Source organism: Canis lupus, chromosome 13, assembly GCF_048164855.1.
Source record: "Canis lupus baileyi chromosome 13, mCanLup2.hap1, whole genome shotgun sequence".
Taxonomy (NCBI): Eukaryota; Metazoa; Chordata; class Mammalia; order Carnivora; family Canidae; genus Canis; species Canis lupus.
In genome coordinates this window covers 62,833,090-62,855,250 of record NC_132850.1, presented here as the reverse complement: position 1 = coordinate 62,855,250, position 22,161 = coordinate 62,833,090, and the positions used below count along the sequence as shown (strand labels likewise).

General features: G+C 44.2%; 1 long non-coding RNA gene across 1 annotated transcript in view; it reads right to left on the bottom strand.

Moving 5' to 3' along the window:
• LOC140602271 (uncharacterized) overlaps positions 1–22,161 on the bottom strand; it is a 53,071-nt gene that overhangs the window by 3,359 nt on the left and 27,551 nt on the right. Inside the window, exon 2 of the long non-coding RNA XR_012005245.1 lies at positions 1,701–1,831. This is a non-coding gene — a long non-coding RNA (uncharacterized lncRNA). The remainder of the gene's footprint in view (positions 1–1,700; positions 1,832–22,161) is intronic.

Below are 22,161 nucleotides of genomic sequence, written 5' to 3'. Positions count from 1 at the left end.
GGTTTCCTTCTCTGATTCATTTTCCTTTTCATTTCCCCTAAATGCTGATGTTTTCACCAAGACTGCATTTCTCCTTCATTCGGAGAGATTGTACTCACTCACTGCATCTCCACAGTAGCTTCGGTTGTTCCTCTTTAGCAAAAGCTACCATCCCCATAGTTCCACTTTCCTTATAAATGTTATCTATGTCATCCTGACACCTCAAACCCAGGACAGACAAAGTGAAAGTAGTATGTCTTTATCCTGTCGGATGAATCTCAGAGAAATGTACTCTTCTCCTTGAAAATATTTGCCAACTCAACTGTTTGTGCATAAACTTGATCTAGAAACTCAAAGCCACTTTGCCTCTACTTACACGCTGCTTGAGTCACACAAGACTCCTCTGATTGGCCAGACACACCTGGGATTCCCAACTTTTCTGGTTTTCCATGTTCATTCCTATCAGTCTCTCCACACCACCTCCTTTAAAAAGGCTTTTTTTTTTATTACTTTGACCTATTCATATTTTTCTTTTATCAAAATTAATATATACCTAGCGCCTAAAATTTGGAAAATACAAAAGGATTTTTAAAATAATTAGGGGCACTGGGTGGCTCAGCAGTTGAGCATCTGCCTTTGGCTCAGGTCATGACCCTGTGGTCCGGGGATCGAGTCCCGCATCGGGCTCCCTGCATGGAGCCTGCTTCTCCCTCTGCCTCTGTCTCTGCCTCTCTCTCTGCATCTCTCATGAATAAATAAATAAAATCTTTTAAACATATATATATTCTTATTAACTGCTCTATAGTTGTGCATAGCATGAATGACAAAAGGTATTTACCCTGTTCCCTATTTCTTGATATTCAGTTTGATTCTAATTTTCCACAACGACAAATAATGCTGAAATTAATCTCTCTGTGCATGTCTAACAATCATACTTGCCATCATTTACTCACTGCTTCCTCCGTGCCAGTCACGGTGTTAAATACCTGCATTACCTCCCTGAGCCCTCACTCTCGTGAGGCCCATTCCATACGTGAGGCAGGAACAGCCTAGAGGGGGGTAGGTCACTTGCCCAACGCCAACGGGTGCGTGCAGAAGGCAGGGTGTGGCCTCGACTGCTCTGACCTACAAAGTCTATGCCTATAACCACTTCACACACTGCCGTCTCAGGCTACTGACAAGTACGCATTCCCCAAAAAGGAATTTCTAAAACGAAAAATATTGACATTGGTTAAATGTCACAAAACGATTTAAAACTTCAGGCCAAGTCACTCCCACTAGCTGTCTGCGGGCTCACGCTCGGGCCTTGTTAACCGTAGCCGGTTTGCTGTTGGGCAAGGTATCCTATTGTTGTCAGGGGTGGAGGCTTTCCCGGCTGCACTGGGGTCTTGGGGGCACTGGGAAGGCCTGAACCCCTTCTGCGGGCAGCGCTTCCTCACTGTAAGGTTTCTGAGGTGACATGTGCTTAAGGAGGAATACTGAGAGAGAAGCAAGGATCATTTTATTACTTCTCACTGCCCAAGAACCCTCCGTGCTCTTGTTCTGAGAATTAGGGCTTAGAAAATGCCAGAGACCTAAGCACGAATCCATTCCCCACTAATTGGATTTCTAATCTGGAGATCTTATGATCTCTTGGCTCTCCGTGTGGACGGAAAAAATGGAAGACTTGCTTTAAGCCATTTGTTTTTTTCGTTCATTCCAGAAATTTATTAAGCACCTACCTTCTACTAGGTTTGCTCTGGGAGCTGAGGATACGGCAGTGAACAGGAGTACACCGGACTCCTTCCCTTTCTCAAGCTCACATTTCACAGATGAGGTCGACATTTGTCATTTCCTGGTTTACATGTTTTATCTGTGGAACAAACAAAATTGTATTTTATTCAAAATTGTATTTATTTTGTATTCAATATAAATCATGTAAAATACTATATATTTAAAATACATATAGTGTACATGTAGTGTAGGATGTAATACGTGGTCTGTGTAGGGACAATTCCCTACTGTGTTAGGATTATGAAGAAAGTAAGTCGAGGCAGGGAAAAGAGAGTGATGTGGGCTCCGATCTTCTATAGGTGGCCAAGGTGGGCCTTATTGAGCCACAAGCCTGAGAGAGGGAGAGATAAACTTGGGAATTTAAAACAAATTCTTCCCACTGCATTTAACTCATATTCCTTTGGTTATTAGTGAGGTTATATATGTTTCCGTATGTTTCTCGGCAATAATTACTTATCTGTGTCTGAACGTGGTGGTGGTGAGGGGAGCTATGGCCCATCATGAAGTCCTTTTTGATCCCTAACCAGAACTGACTTAATCTTACTTGGAAGTTAAGGAAGATTGTATTTGCGTGTCTTGTGTGCTTATGATGCTCCGCTTAGTACTTGAGGTATTTTTTGCTCATTTTATCTTCAAAGTGTAAATCTTCTGGGGTCTGCAATGATTTCCTTAATCTGTATCACCCTTTCCAGCTGTTGTATGTGGTAGGGAATAAGTCTTTCCTGAATTATGCGGGATCATGAGCGGACAGGGATTTGATCGCAGATAACCTGCGATTAGATGGTCTTTTCCAGGTCTTTAGGTATTTTTGCTTAACTCTGTTATATGAGCTTAGTAATGTGACTGTGTATGGATCACAAGGAAATTTGTCACATTATTTTAAATTTTCTTGATGTTAAGATACAAGTTTATTTCAATATAACATAGTCCTCTGATTTCTAAATATTTCTGCATAAATATTTCTTCCTTCCTGTGATTGGTTTTCTCTCTCTCTCTCTCTCTCTCTCTCTCTCTCGATTTGCATTTGCCCTTTGTCCACACGCCGATGTTATCTATCTCGGCAGTGACTGCTGCAGTCACCAACCCACTCTCAGGGTCACTACGAGGCCCCATCTTCAACATTTCCCCCTTATCCCGAACTGGTACAAAGTCCCAAAGAACATTTACAAACACAACAATGTTAAATTCGGGATCCCTGGGTGGCGCAGCGGTTTGGCGCCTGCCTTTGGCCCAGGGCGCGATCCTGGAGACCCGGGATCGAATCCCGCGTCGGGCTCCCGGTGCATGGAGCCTGCTTCTCCCTCTGCCTGTGTCTCTGCCTCATTCTCTCTCTCTGTGACTATCACAAATAAATTAAAAAAAAAAAAAAAAAAAAAAAAAAAAAAAAAAAACAATGTTAAATTCAATTAATACGTTATTTTAATGACAATGATATCCACATCGAGCGCACAAGATGAAACCACGTGGCTTACCTGGCATTGGCCTAACGCTGGTTTCTGCCCCTCTCCGGGGGTAGAGTCCTCCAGGGAAGGCCCTCATAAACCAAAATGACAGGAAGCAAAGAAGGAAAGGCAGAGAATGTTTTGAGTGTTGCCAGATTCAAAAAGTATAACCTGTCTTAAGCTCTTCTGACACCTTAGGAGACCTCCTGCGAAGGGATGCACAAAATCAGCGGAGGCAGAGCCCAGATGCTCGCACACACAATTGGCAGCTGGCGGCTGAGCCTAATTCCCAGGGGAGCAGGGCCACATTCACTGCCACCGGGGCGCTTGCTGCCTCCGTCAGGGCTCCCCGGGGAACCAGTGCTGAGCGCTGCTTTCACTCTGAGCCTTTTTCATAAAAGCAAAAAATCCTCTTCAGGTTTCTTTCAGTTAACGAAAACAGGTACCAATGTAGATCTTTCATAAAAGCAAAGTGGCCTAATGCGATCTTTTGAAAAGTGAGGGATACTCACTATATAAAAATAAAATGTCGTGGGGCCCCGGGTGGCTCAGTCGGGTAAGCGTCTGCCTTCAGCTCAGGTCATGATCCTCGAGTCCCAGGATGGAGCCTGCATCAGGCTCTCCGCTCAGGCGGGGGAGTCTGCTTGGGTTTCTCCCTGTCTGTCTCCGTCTCCATCTCTCATAAATAAGTAAAATATTAAAAAAAAAAAGTTTAAAAAATTACAAATAAATGTTGTAATGAAGGAAACATGTTACTAAATAAAGCCAAGCTCCTATACTATTAGAAATGGTGAGGTTAGAGCCTGTTTGCCTCTTAGCATCACAGTGTCTAGAGAGTCCGACTTTCGGTGGTCCTTACTGCCTATGATCTTCCAATACACTGATGATAAAACCGGAAAGAAGAGCGCGCCTGAGTGGGCTCAGAGTGGGCCGAGGCCCGCAGGGGTGTGAACAGCCCAGGCTCAGCGCCAGCAGGGGCCACGTAACCAAGCGCGGAGGCTCCCCTCCTGCAGCTGGGACACCGGCAGCCAAGGGATCCAGAGACAAAGGGGGTCAAAGGGAGCCAAGTGGGGCAAAGAGGTGGCTGCTCTGGACCCCCTTCCAGTGCCGATCGGCCACCGACGGCGGCGTCTACATCCTGCCGTCAGGTCAGGCAAGCAGGCCCGCTGCAGAGAAAACACAATTTGAGTGAGGTGTGTCCCTGTTTCTGTTACACGAGGAACTCCACCGTGAAGCAGGAATCAGCTCCTCCTTCCAGGTGGTGGATCCACCTCTTGTGAGGCAACCCAGGGCCTGTCACAAGGCAAATGTAGCATCGCAGAAACGCAGACTCTACCTCCCTTAGCCGCAGGCTCTGGCCTTCAGGACCCAAACCCGAAGTCTAGAGCAATCACTGCTACTAAAGAGAAGGATCAGAACGGTCGCTGCCCCCTGGTCTAACTCCCTGACCAGGGCTTCTGACAGCACACCCACCATACCAAACTGGGTCTTCCCTAGGCTCTCTGGCACCGGCGGGGAGATAGGCCGCCTGGATTCGGGCCCCTCCGTGCCACACCACAGCCTCCCCAGCCTCCGGATGTGCCCTGGCGACCTAGGACCCAGCTCCTAAACACAAAGTTCTCGCCACTGGGATGGAGCCCGGTTGGCACCTGGCCTCACAGAGCTGGCTGCCCCAAGTAGACCCCCTTGGGCTGCACCGGGGAGGACTGCTGGGATGGGGGGAGGATGCAAGGTGCTGAAGTCCTCAGCACAGCAGAGCTGCCCTCCAAGACCCATAGCAGGAGTGGGGGCCCGGCCTCTGCAGTGGTCTTTCTCCCCCCAAGAAAACGTCAAGAGAAAGTGCACCCGGGACCAGAAATCGCCCACTTGCAGACAATAGGTGCTTTTTCTGGGAGTCCAATATGCTGTCCTGCAACTGGATGCAAGTCCTGGTAATCGTATGCCTAAAACAGAGCTCTGAGCCAACCACTGACTTTTTTCCTCACTGCTTAAATTTAGGAGACTGAATGAGAGGCTCCTTTTCTTGGAGATTTCAAGGTCATCACTACCCATTGATGTCTGTGTGTGCTTGCTCTGTCTAAAATGACGTTTCTGATTTTCATTCATCAAGTATTGAAAGAATGTACATTTGTCACAAAGGTCTTATGCTCAGCACTGTAGAGGATACCAGAATGTACACGAGGCACGCAGAGCTCACCACCCCTTCCATTCATAGATAGGGAGCAAAGGAGTTTGACAGTTTTATAGAAATACGGACATTTATTTTAGGTACAGGCCTGTACCTAAACTCAGTATCTAGGAATAATTAATGTATTCAGTTCTGATGTCTGAGAAATATTCTGACACTGTGAGAAATACAGTATAGACAATGACCTATCCTTACACACATTCGCACACAGTCTACTACAATTCACCAGAATAGAACTGAAAACGATGTTCTGTTTCGTTAACTGCACAATTCTCAATTATCTCAAGACCACCCATGTGGATCAGTTCTAATTCAATGGAACCAACTGAGAACAACAGGTAAGTGAAGAGATAAAAATGAGTAAGAAAGGAAACTCTCAGATCACACGTTCTTGACTTCATAAGGGTCTCGATGACGCACACAGACTGCACCAACAAACTACGGGGCAATTTGAAATTACCAACATCCATCCTTAGAAAATATACTCATGACTTTGTACATTGTGTAGCACACTTATAAGAAAGAATTACAAAAAAAAAAGAAAGAAAGAATTACAAAATTCTTTTTAAATATCAACGTTAGAAAATACTAGTGTGCTATTCCAACTGTATTAATGAATAAAATATAGTATTTAAGAACTGTAGAAATAGCTATATCTACTCTGATAATTGTGTTGAAAGACATTCAGATAGTCAGACATAAGTATAAGCTCAAATCTGCACCGGGTCATTCTTCTACTATATCTACTTTAGTACAGAAAAAGACCTCAGATATCTGCTCCAAATTTTTGGTAAGATCAGAATTAAAGAATTCACATGAGGATCCACCAAAAAGTCAATAGAAAAGAAAAATAGGTGAATGTGATCTCTTTATGAATAAGTTCTGGTCTAATTTTAGAAATGTGAGGTATCTATTACTTTCTAATGTTTTTAATATTTGCACTCCAACGTTGATTTTCCTCCTTATCCCGAGAACCCCTCAAGTGTGACGGGATAAACATTTATTAGGCAACGACCTAGAGTCCTGTAAGTCTAGAGCAGGCCAAATGATTCTAATTTACCTTTTGACAGATTTAACTCATGATTATTATGATGGGCTGAACACTATCACCCTCAAAATTCTTTCCCACCCAGAACCTCATACTGTACCCTTACTTGGAAATGGGATCTCTGCAGACATCATTAGTTAAGGAACAAGATGAAATCATACCAGATTAGGGTTAACCCTAAACCCAGGGAAAATGTCCTTGCAAGAGTCAGAAAAGGACCCAGACAGGCAGAGGGAAAAGGTCATATGATCAAAGACGGAGGTTAGTTACGCTGCCGCAAGCTAAGGAATGCCAGGAGCCACCACCAGCTGGAGAGGCGAGGAAAGAGTCCTCCCCACTGGCTCTGCCAATGCCCCACTTTCAGACTTCTGGCCTCCAGAACTGTGAGAGAATAAATTCCTGTTACGTTTGTGACAATTTGTTACAGCGGTCACAAGAAACTAACACAAGGGACATGATCCACTTCGGTGCCTAAGTCCACTGACGGAAGTTTAACCTACAGGCAGACAGACGTATTCCCCTTACTACTGGGACCTCAATTTGACACAGTATTGAATCGATTATACATAGTGTGTAACAATGGTGCCAAAAAAATTAATTATTCTCCTAAGACTCTTAAGTGGGGAAAAAAATTAGTTCAATAAAATGCATAGAAGGATCTTTATCCACCTCTATTTTATGTGTTCTCCCATTTAAATATTTTTGAAGTCAAAGCTAATTTAAAAGTTATCTTAAAGTTCAAAGTTAAGCAGACTTTATAGAATAACCTTTTTCAAAATACTATGTATGTTAGTCTCAAGTTGGCCTTCACGCTCTACAAGATGTGATGATCAAACTGCTTTTTTTAATTTACATATATGGTACTTTATCTTCTCTTCAAAATCATCAAAGAACGAAGCGTAAGTTCCACCCTACACTTGCCGTAGATGAAGTGATCTCGACTGTCACTTTGCAAGTTGAAGCCAAGAGTGACTTTATTTATTCCTCCCTAATGTATCTTGTCATGTATGAAATGGCTCCTCCAGACTTTGCCATTCTCCCATTCTTTTCCCGTCCACGGGCCAATAAAGGTTGGCTCCACTGGGGCTTCCTCAGGGTATCCTGCTCTGTCAGAATGTCAAGGCCAGCAGGGTTCCAGTATTACTTACCCTTTATGGGCTATTGTTCCCACCAACTGTACTGTTGTTTTACGTTGTCATCTAAAGGGCATGCTAAGATTTATGGCTAATTCAATGGTCCTAAGCCACAGTAGCAAGAAGGAAATTATAGAGCTGGCCATAATTGGCTGCCTACAAAACCTACCCGACCAGATGACAAGGCCTACGAAAATTAAAACCAAAGTGGCACTGCCTACCATTTGAGATTGCTATAAACAAAAGAGATACACCCGGCTGAGAATTCCAGAAGTCAGAGAAACAAAGAAAAGTCTTTGTTCTTTAAAACAGAACCATGACAAAGTTTCCAGAAGGTAATCATATGGTGACTCTTATAGGCGAACCTAAAGCAGAGAAGGACAACCTTTCAGTTGCAATTTTTCATATTGTCCGAGAACAGGGAGAGTTGTCAGCATTCAGCGAAGTGAGCCCCCGAGTGCAGATGGTTGAGTCCAGAAGAAGGTGCTGGCAGGGGCGAGGCCGAGAGATCCCTTAAGGGAAACGGTGCCCCCTGCCTCGGAGTCCTCTGCTCCCGGAACACGCAGAGAAGAACAAAATGACAGGACAGGTTGCTCTGCAGAGCGAGTACACACCTCAGCACCACAGTCTCCATCTCTCAAGCACCGAAGGGTCCATTTTATGAGAAGGAACAACAGCTGGCTCCTGTCCCATAAAATGTCAGAGCATATGCCTGGAAAGATAAAGTGCCAGTAGAACTAAATGGGGCCCCATGAGTTTCTGATATCTGCCATGAAATATATTTTTAATCACTTGATTTTGTTTTTTTTTATTTCTGCTTCGGCTAAATTACTACATGCTTTAGGATGTTGATGAGCTCTGCTTTACACTGAGTAGATGTTTGGACGATAACCAAAGTCCTTATGTGAGTTTTTTGAGATCCTCCATAATCTGACCCCTTCAAATAACTTTCATTTTTCCCCCCCTCCTCCCCTTGACCCTGAGCTCCAGCAAATCTGAAGACGTCCAGGTTTGGAGGCCACCAAAACTGCCAGCATGTCAGGTTACAGTCATTCCTGTCTTCAAGGACATCAACAAGAACTGCAGTAAGTACAGTAAGAGCTACATACAGACAAGGACAGGACCCTTGACCCGGTGTGGGGCCCAGAGAAGGCTTTCTAGGAGAAATGTCCAGAGCAGCATCTGAAAGGAACCAAGGGTTTGCCAATGTAGGTTGAATGCACAAGTTTTCTTTCCAGAGGGAACAGCCTGTGCAAATGCTAGGAGGTCAGAAATTCCTTGCAAACATGACAAACATTCTTTAGATTACCCACAGCTTCAATCTGCCAATGGTATCTAAGTGCCATTTACTGTGGATGAATTTGAGATGGATTCTCAACATGAGTTTTCCCCTCCTATACCCACGCCAGCGTTAGGACACAAGACACAAGCCTACACAAATGAGGCGTGGGATGCATACGTATCATTTTGTGAATTGCTAACCCTAAGTACAGGATGCTTCCCTAAACCGTAACGCCAGGCCCCATGTGGCTCTGTTAATTGTTTGATTTCACTCACTGTTCAAATTATTCTCACTCTTCATTAGATTGAAGGCCTGTGGTCTCCACGAAAGACATGCCCTGAAAGCAAACTTGGCTTTGAGCAGCTGTTTCTCTTCTGTAATCTTTTACATTTCATACAATTCAGGTTCATTGGTCTCCCTGGCAATACCCTCATTTGAAAACACAAAGGCAGAGCAGGAACAATGCCATCAACCATGCGTGTTAAAAGCATGACATCTCCCCACCTCCATTTTGGCCTGACCCCTCTCATTTATCATCCCTTGGCCTCATTCCCAAGTTCTTCTAGTCATCCCCTAAGCTACTAGAAAAATATGTTGGATGAGAACTTGGCAAGATATGGTCCTTCTTTAGCTAAATATACATGTGTAATACACATATGTGTTCAGAAAAGAAGTAAGCAGAACTAATTTCACATACACTACAGTGGCACCACATCTGTTCTCCATAAATGTCAGTTAAGGGGGAGAATTAGCTTGGACTTGGCCCAGAGACGAGAAACTTGTGTGTTCAATTCCTGGCACTTTCTTTTGACTGACAATGTGATGCTTCACAAATATTTTACACTTTCGGCCCTCAATTTTCCTCCTCTGTAATGTCTACTGGTCTCTATTCTCCCTCCCACTGTGTGCACTTCCTAATTTCTATGCATAGTTTTCACTGATTTTGATGGGTGTTCGAGTTGGAGGGAGAAAGATGGTACATCTGCATAAAACAATGGAGCTCCTGCTGGTTTGCAAAACTACTTGATTCAAGTTCAGACATGAGGTACAAATATTGTCCATGTAAGGCTATTTTTAATGCCAAGTTCTGATGCTGAAATATGCTCACATTTTTACCTATCACTTATGGCATGCACTTTCTACTCCAAAAGATAAAATGTTACAATTCTAGAAGTTTTCTAGGAAATAATCAACATTCTTCAATTTAATTTTTAAAATATATTTCTTTTACTCAGGCTCACACACAAAAACATAAATCAGTCCATTTTTTTTAGGCTCCAACGGTATAAATAAATTGTGATTCTAAGTATCTTTATGTGCTGCCTGGCTTTTAAAAAATTAAAGGAAAAATTTGAAATAAAAATGAAAATCTGTGGCAACACTTGCCTTAGAAGAGCTCAAAGAAATTTATAAATACTTCTTCAACCATTTCTGGTTTTCTAATTTAAAATGATGCATCATGCAGGAGTTATAAACAATTGTTTCTTATAAAATTACTTCCCATACAAAGCTCGGTATCAGCCCTTATAAGTCATTTCCTATGACTTCTGAATCATTTGGCGAGTAGTTATGCATCTGTGCGTAACTGAATGACCTAAATTACTTTAACTTCTGATTCATCACGCCCCCATCCTATTTTATATTTAGCTGTATTTGATCCCCAAATGTGAATGTCAACAAGGAGCAAGGTCATACGTAAATAGTCTCCAACCTATAGTTTTATTGTTCACATCTCCCAAAGACATTTTTGCATCTTTTCTTCTCCTAAATTTTTCTTATTTTAAGTTCTAAGCCATATGGTTTTATCAGGTAAACATACAGAATCTGAAGGCTGGAAAAAAAGTCTCAAGGTTGACTAGTTTCCATCACCTACTAATGTGGGAGTATCTTCTTAAACTCCCTGGAAGGTAATCCAGACACTAAACAATTCTAGGATGGTGGATCCACAAAATCACAAAGAAGCCAATTTCTTGTGTTCCCAAATTAAGACTACTTGCCCCTCCCAGTGCTTGACGGGAACAACATCCCTGCAGGCCTTTGCATGACCTGCTCCCTAACTACACTGAGGTATCTGCTTGAATGTCACCTTGTCGGAGAGGCTTGCCGGTCACACTCTCCTCACCTACCCATCTTTATTTTTCTTCTTATTGCTTCTTGTCACTCGACATTAAGATACAGATCGATGTGGGTTTTCATTGATTATCTGATGCAGCACAGAAAATAAGCCCCAAGAAAGGAGAGGCTGTATATTATTACCACTGTATTCCCAGCTTCTAGAATAATGCCTGGTATATAGTAGGTGCCAGAAATAGTTGCCAATTGATTGAATATTGAGCGTAAATGGGCATCCCTGTATCTTTTACCCACTGACCCAAGTTCTGCTTTTTGGAATCAGATGAGAGCAAACATTCCTCTACCTAATAGCCAATATTCAGATATTTAAAAGCACTTTTCTATTTTTTTTAGGATTTATTTATTTATTTTAGAGAGCAAGAGAAAAAGAGAGAGAGTGGAAGAGGAGCAGAGGGAGAGAGAGAACCTCAAGCAGACTCCCTGCGGAGCACAGAGCCAGATGCCAGCTCAATCTCACCACTCTGAGATCATGGCTGAGCAAGACAAGAGTTGGACTCTTAACCGACTGAGCCACCCAGGCACCCCAAAAACACTTTTAAACTCTCTCCTTTCAGAACTATAGTACATGGCAGTAGAAAGCATTTTCAAGAGGATGATTTTTAGAATGCAATTTAATCACCTCGAAGCAACCAACCAGCAAAGTAAATTTGAGAAGCAGGACTTGGGACTCAAGATATTAGAGATAACATTGTGATTTTTTTTTTTTTTTTTTTTTTTTTTTTTTTTTTTTTTTTTAGGAAAAAAGTTAGGGAGCAGGGAAGAAATCTGGTCTATTGCTATTTTCTCTATTTAAGGGGTGGTACAGAAAGTGAATTACCAGGTCAAGACAACAGCTTTTTGATGGAATCCTATAAATTCCTATAACCTGTTGGAATAGTGTTCCATGTTACCTAGGGAATTAACCCATAGTTTCTTTATCTGTAAATTGAGGAGCTAGACAAGACGATGTTCAAACTTCCTGACAGCTTTGACATTAACAGCCAACGTCCATCTAGTTAGTACATGACACCTGTAAGGAACACAAGTCTTCTGCTGATATTGGAGATACGGAGGTGGGGCTGAGGACCTGAGCTACATGAGAGTTTGAGAATAGCCTTTCTCAGACATGAGCTAGGGAACTTTAAAGTAACTTAAAAAAGAGGACATTGTGCATCCATGAAGAGCCCATTTAGGGATATGGAATTAGAGTCAGCTAGCATCTCACAGATTGGAGTCTTTCTCCACTATGTTCTATGGGACGGGAGGGAGAGAAGGGAAAGCACATGGCATGACTGGCCCAGGTCTGAGGCTGGTCAAAATGGAGGCCATGACATTTTAAGATAGTCATGAAGGCGGTGTTCTGGTCATGAGAGTACTTCTTGGGATAAGGACGAATGGTTGGTCAAACTGAAAGAAATGCAACAGAGTAAATGAATAAGTTTGCTCAACAACACAATATCTTACAGGAATTTGAAATATGCCCTGCAACTGTTTACATTCATGGATATATGTAATGTATAGTCTCCATTCCTTGCCTCACCTCTTTAAAAAAAAAAAAAATATCATCCCTGGCTTTCAAAGTACTTTAAATACTTGCACTAGACTAAAATTGTCTCTAAAATCCCACTCTTTTTTGGAATGTCATAACTTTTTATTCTACTTTTTAATGAATCTGTATTTGGAAGATTCTCTTTATCTCCTATTCGGGAGTCAAGAAAATGTTGTCAGAATGACCAAAACTGGGTATTGTGTAACATCCTTTATATCTGATATGTGTAGTGCAGTCTGGTTTGACTTTTTCTATGCATCTTCCTTACTAAAGAGAGTAGAGCTAATTTCCAATGACAATGATGGAGGATGATACTGACATGGATAAATTCTATCCACACGCCTCATTTTTAACATTACGACCTCCTCTTCAACAGACTTTTATATGCGTTTCTATGACTCGCAAAATAATTGGGCTTTGAGGTCTTATCTACCTACCAAAAAGGCAAGCAGCCAGGAGTAGAAGAAGGCCAAGTGTGCAGAGTTGACCACATAGCCTGTCTTCAGCACAACCGTGCCCTGCCTTCCTAACTGCTTATAAAAGCCGTACCCACATTCTTTGTCCTTTGGAAAGTCAGCTAGCAAATACTAATTAAGCAACCTTCCACACTGACCAAATTCTTTTCATTTACCCTGCTGATTTTCTCCTGAGATTACCTCCATCTTCTCATTGGAAAATAGGTCCAGCACTAGGGACTCAAACTAGTATTATCACAGCATATTTTTTCCATGTTTCTAGTCCTCTTTGCAGATCTCCATTTATTATTACCATTTTCTTTTTTCAAAACAATGAGTACTTCTCTAATGACTGGACTGTGGCCCCGACTTCTTCACCTTTCCTTCCTTACAAGTATCCACAGGACCCTGTCACCAAAATATTTACTGATGGCAGCAATTCCTTCCTCATGTCCCCAGTGAGCCTTCTTCCCCTCTGCCAACACTATCTACCATCAGATAAAGACATTGTCACCTGGAGGAAACCCATTTCCTGTCTGCAATTTGCTGAGTCACATCTTGCCACTACTCCGCTATCATCACCCAACACTTGTTTTCTATTTGCACTATTCCCTACAAAAAGTGTTGTCTGCTCATTCGACTCTTTATGGTTTCCTCAGCCAAAATACAAAGTTCAACTTCTGCAATGTGGGTGCTTCCTTTAACTTCTCACTGGCCATCAATCAGATCAACTCTTTTCCTATCTACTCACCACCCATGCCTTCACTGTTGGCTCCATTATCTGTGGGAGCAGCATAAGTAAGTGTGGTCATTCCATACTTCACAGGAAGGAAAACTGAGGCCTTGACAGGATAGTTAATTACCTAAGATGGTAGTAGACTAGACAAGCGTTCATACGCTGCAGGTGGTGGTGACTCACTCACCATGAAAGGAACATTGATGTGTTCAAGACAGAAACTGTTGGATAACATCTTGTGAATGTATTTTACCAAGAACTTAGGTGAACACATTCCTGATTTTCCTCTGGTCTCCTCCCCATCTGAGCACAGATGTTTATAAAGGTTTAACTCCTTCCCAGAGCCCAGACCGGAGAATGATTAAAAACACACACACACACACACACACAAAAAAAAAAAAAAAAACAAAAAAAAAACCGGAGGCCATATTCGCCAAGCTCCCTCTCTAGAACTCAAGCATCCAGCCTGTCCCCAGGTCTTTGTGCATGAGAATCATCATCTTCTTTAGAGTTGCTTGAAAGGCACATCTTTCCTATTATTTCATCCTCAACATGAGGAGGTCTTCCCCTTCTAAATCTCCACTTCTCTCTTTTCCATTAAAAAATAACTTGCAACAAAGTCCAAAATAAAGTATTTCACTCAGCTCTCAAATCGATGGAGATTATCAGTGTCCTGCTTTACGAAATGCTGTGCCATGCTCATATTGTTCTGCTTTAGGTATTCAACTTCCTATTTCCTTAGATAACATGATGACTAACATCCAATAATATTTTGTTTAAACGAGATTTCATCTTAGGTAGCCTATCTGATGGTGCCCCACATTATGCCATATGTAACCTGAAAACTTTCAGAATACATGATAGAATTTGGATTTCTAGGTAAGAATGATTTGTATTCGTTTTCCATTGCTGCGTAACAAATCATCACAAACTTAGCAGCTTAACAGAAGACCCCTTTATTAACAGAATTTCCGAGGGTCAGGACTCCAGCACATTTCTGTTTGGCCCTCTGTTTATGGTCTCACAAAACTGCAAACTGTCAGCCAGATTGGGACTTCATCTGAGGTCGAGGGTGTTCTAAGCTTCTTGGTTGTTGGCCGAGTTCAGCTCCTTGTGGTTACAGGACTGAGGTACTCTTTTGATTTCTGACTTCTACCTGAGGCCCATTCTCAGCTCCTGGAGGCTACCCATGGTTTGCTGCCATACGGCCTTCCCTACATTGTGGCAGATTGCATCTTCGAGGCCAGTAGGACAGAGCCTTTCTGGCTTTCCATCTCTCCCTCCAGACTTCTAACACAAGGTCTTACATAGCATAAAAGAATCATGGAAGTGACTAGCCCATCATATTCACAGGTGCTGCCCACCATCAAGCAGAAGAGGTTGTATAGGAAATGTCCACCTGTTGGAGGAGAGCAGGGAGGACGTGTCTCAGAGCCCACTTTAGAATTCCATCTAGCAAAATGGTTTGGACAGGTCGTGCATTTTTTCCAAGGTTATCCCAGAGGACAACCAATTGAGTTTTTCCGAGCTTATCCCAGAGGACAAGTAGTTGAGTTAGACAAGTCACGAACGCAGCAATTGCTGTTGTCAGTGGGCATTTTCCCAGTACTGGGACCCCAGCAGGATGTTCAACTGCCTGTGAGAGGCTAACTAACTGCTGTTCACAAGTTCTATCACCATTCCAGAAGTCTACAAGATAAAGAAAATCCAATCACTTACTTTTTAAAGTTTTTATCTGTTTGAAAGAGGGAGACAATGAGAGAGAGCATGAGCAGAGGGAGAGGGGGAAGCAGATGCCCCAATGAGCAGGGAGCCCAATGTGGGGCTCAACCCCAGGACCCTGGGATCATGACCTGAGCCAAAGGCAGATGCTTAATTGACTGAACCACCAAGGTGCCCCTCAATGACTTATAAATGGGTACTAAGTATTTTCATCTTAAAGCTTTTGAACATGGGGGATTCTTTGTGCTGATAATTCTAGACAAGCTTTGGGGGGAAAATTCAGAAGATAGACTTTCAAATAGTCTAGTGCTTTTAAGGCTGCTTTGGGCATGAATTATCAATAGCCTACTATAAACCTTTTTCCATAAAATTTTAAGTTTAGCCTGAAAAATTATGATGTTTGAATGAAAGCAAAATAATAATAGTCTTCCTTGTTAGAGTTCTAAAAATGCAAGCTAGCAAAGCTTACAATTACTCGGTCTGTGGTTGCATATGCGGATAAAAATTAATAAAAATGTGCCAGGAAAACATATCCTATTTGCAATGTTTAACTTCCCATTAAGCAAAATGTAACATTACTTCTGTTTGATTTTTTCTAGTTATTAGATAAAACTTTCCACAAATCTTACTAGATTAAAAGACATTTTTTTGCCCATAGTACTTGTGTTTTGAGCTTTAAATATGTATGGTTTTGATAGCACTAGCAAAGTCGATGAAGACAGCGAGCTAATGCTGTTTCCCTAGACCCTGAGGTCGATTGCTGTCAGGTGTAATCGTCCTTCCCCAGGGTCATAGACCCTAAGTCTCTTGCTGCCAACTGCCAATCCATGCCAACCACTACATGGTAGTGGTACCATAGGAACATGGTAAGAAGAGGCAGATTTAGCACAAATCCACTCTGTATTACCAAGAAATAACTCCATGCCTCTGTTCAATAGATATCAAAGCAGTGTCTTCGTCTTTGAAAATGAGGCACCATATTCATATTTGAACCTTAAATCAGATGCTACAGGTTTCTCTTCATTAGGGTTTTCTAGTTTGTGCAACTTCTGCCAATTCAGTCAGAACTAAGAATTTTGGCAGTTTTTCCCTCTCCTCCACTTGGATTTGGGAGGTTCTTGCTGCACTATGGGATCTTTCACCGTGAAGCAAATCATTCCAGGCAATGTGTTCTATGGGGACACCTGAGCCAGAGATGATGCTGGCGCTCAGAAGAGCCTGCCTTGCTGGCACTGTTCTTGGCTCTTCAAGAACTTCTCAACAGTGTCCAGGTTCTCAAGCAGCAGATCCTGAGGATCTCTGCAGCCAGTCTCACAGCTCCCACTGCATTCTCCGCATTCTGTACTGTCTGTGGCTCTGGCTCACGGCAGATCCAGAAAGCGCCTTCAGACTGCTCTTAGCAAATGTTTGGTTTTATGCATACCCTCTCTCTGTGGCTTTTATTTCATACCTATACAGATCACAGGCTTGAACCTTGGTCTTTGAGGATGTGCTCTCTGTGTCTAGTTTCTTGCCATTTTTCTAGTGTGCATGTGGGAGGGGAGGAAGTAAGAGGGGGCAGTCTGGGCAGTTCAGGCTTAGACTTGAAGAGGGATCAATCAGATGACATGGAAAATAATGTCAGCATATTTTCTAGATATGGGAATATTCTGGGAGAATATATAAGAAACTGTCAACAATTGTCGCCTTTGGGGAAGACCAGAGAATTGAAGAGATCATTGATTATGCATCCTTTTGTCCTATTTGAATGTGTTCTGTTCATTTTACAAATGTTTGTGCATTTAATTTTTTTTCAATTAAAAATGAAAAAAAAAGTAGAAAAATAATAAATACTCAACAGGAGCCCTGTGCCAACCAGTTAGATTTAAGAAGAGAATAGACAAGTCCATTGATGTGAATCGACATCAGTTAGAGCTAATGTGACAAACCACCTCCCCTTCTGCAGAAAGGAGCATTTCTCCTCCATTCAAACAAAACCTTGCCAAGCACTCTTCTGGGTGCCATGAAAATTCACACAAAAGACATCATACCATTTTCATTCCCCAGGAAGCAGAGATGTGACAAACATGGCAACCAGAGAGTAGAAGTTGAGGCAGTTAGTGCTTAAATGCCAGAGAGTTGTTTCTGGCACTAAATGCACAATAGTTGGAATCCTACTGTTAGGACTTGAACCGCATCCGCCCTAAAAAAGGTATATTGGAGTCCCACTCCCAGTACCTCAGAATGTGGCCTTATTTGGAGATTAACATAACAATTAAAATGAACCCATCCTTCCTACTCAACCACAAACTGGCCTTGAAAAGAGAAAGAATGGAGAGCCATGTAGATAAAACCCAAATGTGTTCATTGTAGCTTCCTTTCTCATCGGTGGTTTGCAACCAGAGGAGACACGCCATCCAGGAGACATTTGCCAATATCTGGCAACATTTTTGGTTGTCACGACAGGGGGGGATTGCCACTGGCATCTAGTGGGCCTAGCGGCCAAGGATGCTGCTAACCACCCTACAGTACACAGCTAACCCCCAACGACAAAGATTCATCTGGCCCAAAACATCAAAAGCGCTGGCTGATAAGCTCTGTGGCTGATGACATTAAACCAAATTTTTCTTTCTACATGATGTATTCGTGCAGTATTACATAATACATACATAATAAATGGTATTTTCATTCAACCACTAGTTGAGTGCCTACTATATTCCGTGTGCACATAAAAGGGCATTTGTTAAAATATATATTCATTCTGTATCCGAACAGCAGGCACGACATGATCTATCGTACGTGACAAAAAGTGACTCTTCTCCGAGCCCCATGCCCCCGTCTGCTTGCCGCCCCCTTATTTATTTAACTAACGTGAGGCTCACTGTTGTGTTGCAGTTTTGCAATCTGGTTAAAGCGATACATCCTCCCCTCCATGTGCCAACTGCAAAATCATCTCTAATAAATTAGCACATGTCTGAAGGAAGAGCCGCTCAGACGCTGGTTTTAGATTCCCTGCGCTTGTAAAGCTCGTGGGAGGTGACTCGGGCCGAGAGAAAAGAAATCAACAGACAAGCTGCCACCGTGTTCTGATCTGATGGTGCTGAGGACACATGCTCCGCGGTTTCCCTCGCGGGTCTCTGTGCAGTCTTCCCCGTATAGTACATCTGTCTTCCTATTCCACAAAGGGACTAAAGCCTTTTTTCCCTCCATTTGAAATATGTCTAAATCCTTTCATTCAACTGTCAAAAAAGTAAAATACTGATTTTCTTCTTTAAAGAATGTGTAATGTGTTAATAGGTCTTTTTTTTTTTTATTTCTTTTGAAGGGCTTGGATTTAAATCCCAAATTGAGCTGGCTGCTGAAAAGATGTCTTGTAGTTTCATATAAATGCCTGATGGTCTTTTATCCACATTAACCATTGTATATTTGAACTTGATGGACAGTCTTTTGCAAAAAGAAAAAAAGGGGGGGCAGGTTTTAAATTACCCCGAAGATCAGAATGAAATGCACGGGCAGCCCTACTCCATGCATATTAGCATTTACTCATTTATTCATTTATTCCCTATACCTTAGAACAGTTTCCTGCGGCATTTGAGTTCGAGGAATCCGTCTGAACGCTTCATGCTGTTCATGAAAGGGGACTATTTTTTCCCCCATAAATGTTTTAAAGCCATTGGCCTGACTCGCACGGACTCTAAATTGACGAGTTTTAATATAAGACTTCACAGGTTAATGGTCTGTCGAAGACCAAAGTTGGCTGCATGTAAAAACCTAACTGAGGAACAAGCATCACCTACGTTAGGCACAACAGAGCTGCGTACACACGTGAGATATGACAAGCACGTGGCACCACTCTGCTGGACTGTGATGCCATCGCAAAGTTCTTTCAGAAGCCGCGTGGAGAGCCTAAAGGGAGCTCTCCATCCCCGGAAGAAGAAGGGCCACATCTTTGTGGTTCTGCAGGTTGACGATGGTTCTGTTGCAACCTTGGAAAGCTGCCAAATAAAGGAAGAGAAGAGACTTAAAATGCCACCCAGAGGAACCCTGTGGGGTCTGTGCCTTGCCTTGCGTGCCTGCGTGCGTGGCTCCTGGGGCTCGGGCCCTGTGAGCTCTTCTGTCAAATACCAGTCTTGCTTCCAAAATACAGGGTTTCCTCGGGGTGGGGGGTGCGGGGGCAGGAAAGAGGTAGCTCTTGTCACGGAGCGGGTCGTGAGCCAACAGAAGGGTGACCGAGTCGCACGGCGTGTGCTTCAGGACGAAGGCCGTGAGCATAAACTAGGTGGGGCTCCTCGGAGCCAAACAGCAGCAGCACCAGAAAGACAGTTATTTGCAGGCTTGGAACTGAAAAGCGAATGAGAAAATGGAAAGACCAGACAGCGGGTGGGGCAAAGCTTGGAGGGGGCGGCCTGCGGCCTGGCCTGCGAGGAGGAGGAGGAAGAGGAGGAGGAGGAGGAGGACGAGGACGAGGAGGAGGAGGAGGAGGAGGAGGAGGAGGAGGAGGAGGACGAGGAGGAGGAGGAGGAGGAGGAGGAGGAGGAGGGCGGGCCTGGGGCGGGGGCTGGGGCTGGGGGGCGCAGGGGAGGGAGCGCTCCCAAGCAGAAACGTCAACCAGAAACAGGGAGTTACGGGACAGGGGGACGGGGACGGCTGAGAGCCCCAGCAGACAGCAGAGCTGCGCAAGAGCTGGGGTGCACGGAGACGGGGGAGCCCGAAGGGCCCTGAGAGCCAGCCCGGCCGAGGAGGTGCGCGGGCCCCAGAGCGGCCTGGAAAGGCCTGCGGAGCCCACGGGGTAGTGGGAGCCGGGACCTGCCATAGGTTCCCCGGGAGATGGGACCGACGATCTAACACCAAACCTCCCCCCCTAGAACACGCTTCTCATTTGTTCTTAGATTCGGGTGAAACTAAGTCAGGCTGATTATTCTGGTTCTTGGCAAGGCGCCCCTTGGGTTCAAGGATCACTTAAGGTCCCCTTCACTGGGCAGGCAGAGTGGGAGCCGTCGGCCGCGCTGGGAGCAAGGCCAGGCCAGGACCGCTGCCCCTGCCTAGTGGTCGGGGTCAAAGGTCAGGCGGCTGAGCAACCGCGCCCCAGATCCGACGGCTGCCCGGCAGCCTCCGGTGCCACTCGGTGACCCCCCTTCTGTGGAAGGCAAGGGATTCTCTGGCCCGGGGACGGGCGGGCCAGCTCCTTCCTGCCCCCTCCTGCCAGAGCGCCCTGGTCTCGGCCGCGTCCATCCCGACCTTGGCCCCGCTCCTGTGACCCGGAGAGCACCGGGCCTTGGGCCATCGGCAGCACCCTGGGCACCGCCCCAGAGCTCGCTCACCCGCCCCCAGCACCTGGCGGCCACGGAACAGGCCCCCCGGGTCCCTAACCATCAGCGCGACACTAACCATCAGCGCCACCAGAGTCCTCCCGACGCCCAGAGGGGGCAAGCGCCTCTGCCGTGGAAGGCCCACCAAGGCCTCGTGGGAGAACCAGACGTGGAGTTGGGGGGATGCCCCTCAAAAGGCTGAGATGTCAGACAAACTAAGGCCTGCTTGTTACAGGGGGGAGGGCCCGAATAATCCAAAGGGCCACATGGGGAAAGCAAATGTTTAGGCAGGAGCCTAAGGTCGCCTCCAGGACCCCTGGGTGGCCCAGCAGTTGAGCCTTCGGCCCAAGTCATGACTCCGGGGTCCCAGGATTGAGTCCAGCATCAGGCTCCGTGCGTGGAGCCTGCGTCTCCGCCTCTCTCTCTGCGTCTCTCAGGAATAAATAAATAAAATCTTTGAAAAAGAAAATTAAGGTCGCCTCGAAGACGGTACTCTGTGAAGCAAGCAGAAGAGAGCAGACCATCCGGGGGGCTGGGGCCTAAAAAGGAGACCTTGGCCTCCCCAGTGGAGCAGGAAAGTTAGCGGCAAAGGAGGAGCCAGGGGAGGCACCTGAGCACAGGAATGACTTCAGCAAGACCGTCTCAGCACTGTTTTGAATGGACTGGTGCACACCTCCAGGGCTACAAAATTCAGTGAGCAGAATATTCTAGCCAGGTAGGTATACACTGTATTGGAAAAGCTTCTGATGGTAAGATCTGTCCTCTTTATCTCCATGGCACCTAGCACATTCTACAAAGACACTAACTGTTTTGTAATAAGCAAAGATTTAGGAAATGAATCGGGAACACCCACAGAACAATGAAAGCCAAAGGGCGATCCATGCCAGGTGCCACGGCCTGGTAAAGAAAGACCTTTCCAGAAAGGCTGGAAAATGGCCAGTGGATTTTACAGCAAGAAGGTAACTGGTAACAATGGAGAGAAAAATAAGTGTTTAATCACTGGGTGGCAGGAAGAGGGGAGGCAGAAAGTCTTTACTCCCAGTTCAAGAAACTTGAAATAAAAAAGGAAAAAGATTCTCCGGTAAGAGGTAAATAACGAAATTTTTTTCTTTTCTTACAAGGCTTTGTCTCTCAAAAAGGACACCTGAGAAGGATTTACCTGATGGGAAAACCTAGTGTTCAAGGACAATGAAGGCTCCAGCGAGAAAGCAGTCAACTAGATAAAATTAAATAGATATAATCCAGTAATGAATATTTGTTAAGCCCTATTATGAACCAAAAACTATGCTAAGCAATGGAGATATGAAGAAGAAAATAGTTTCTGCCCACACAGGCTCTATAATCACAGGAAGAATCAGATAGGACTAACACACAATTAAAATGCAATAATGACTTTAATTAAGGATGTACCACTTACAAGAGAGGAGAAGGAAACAGAGGCAGCCCGGGGGAGT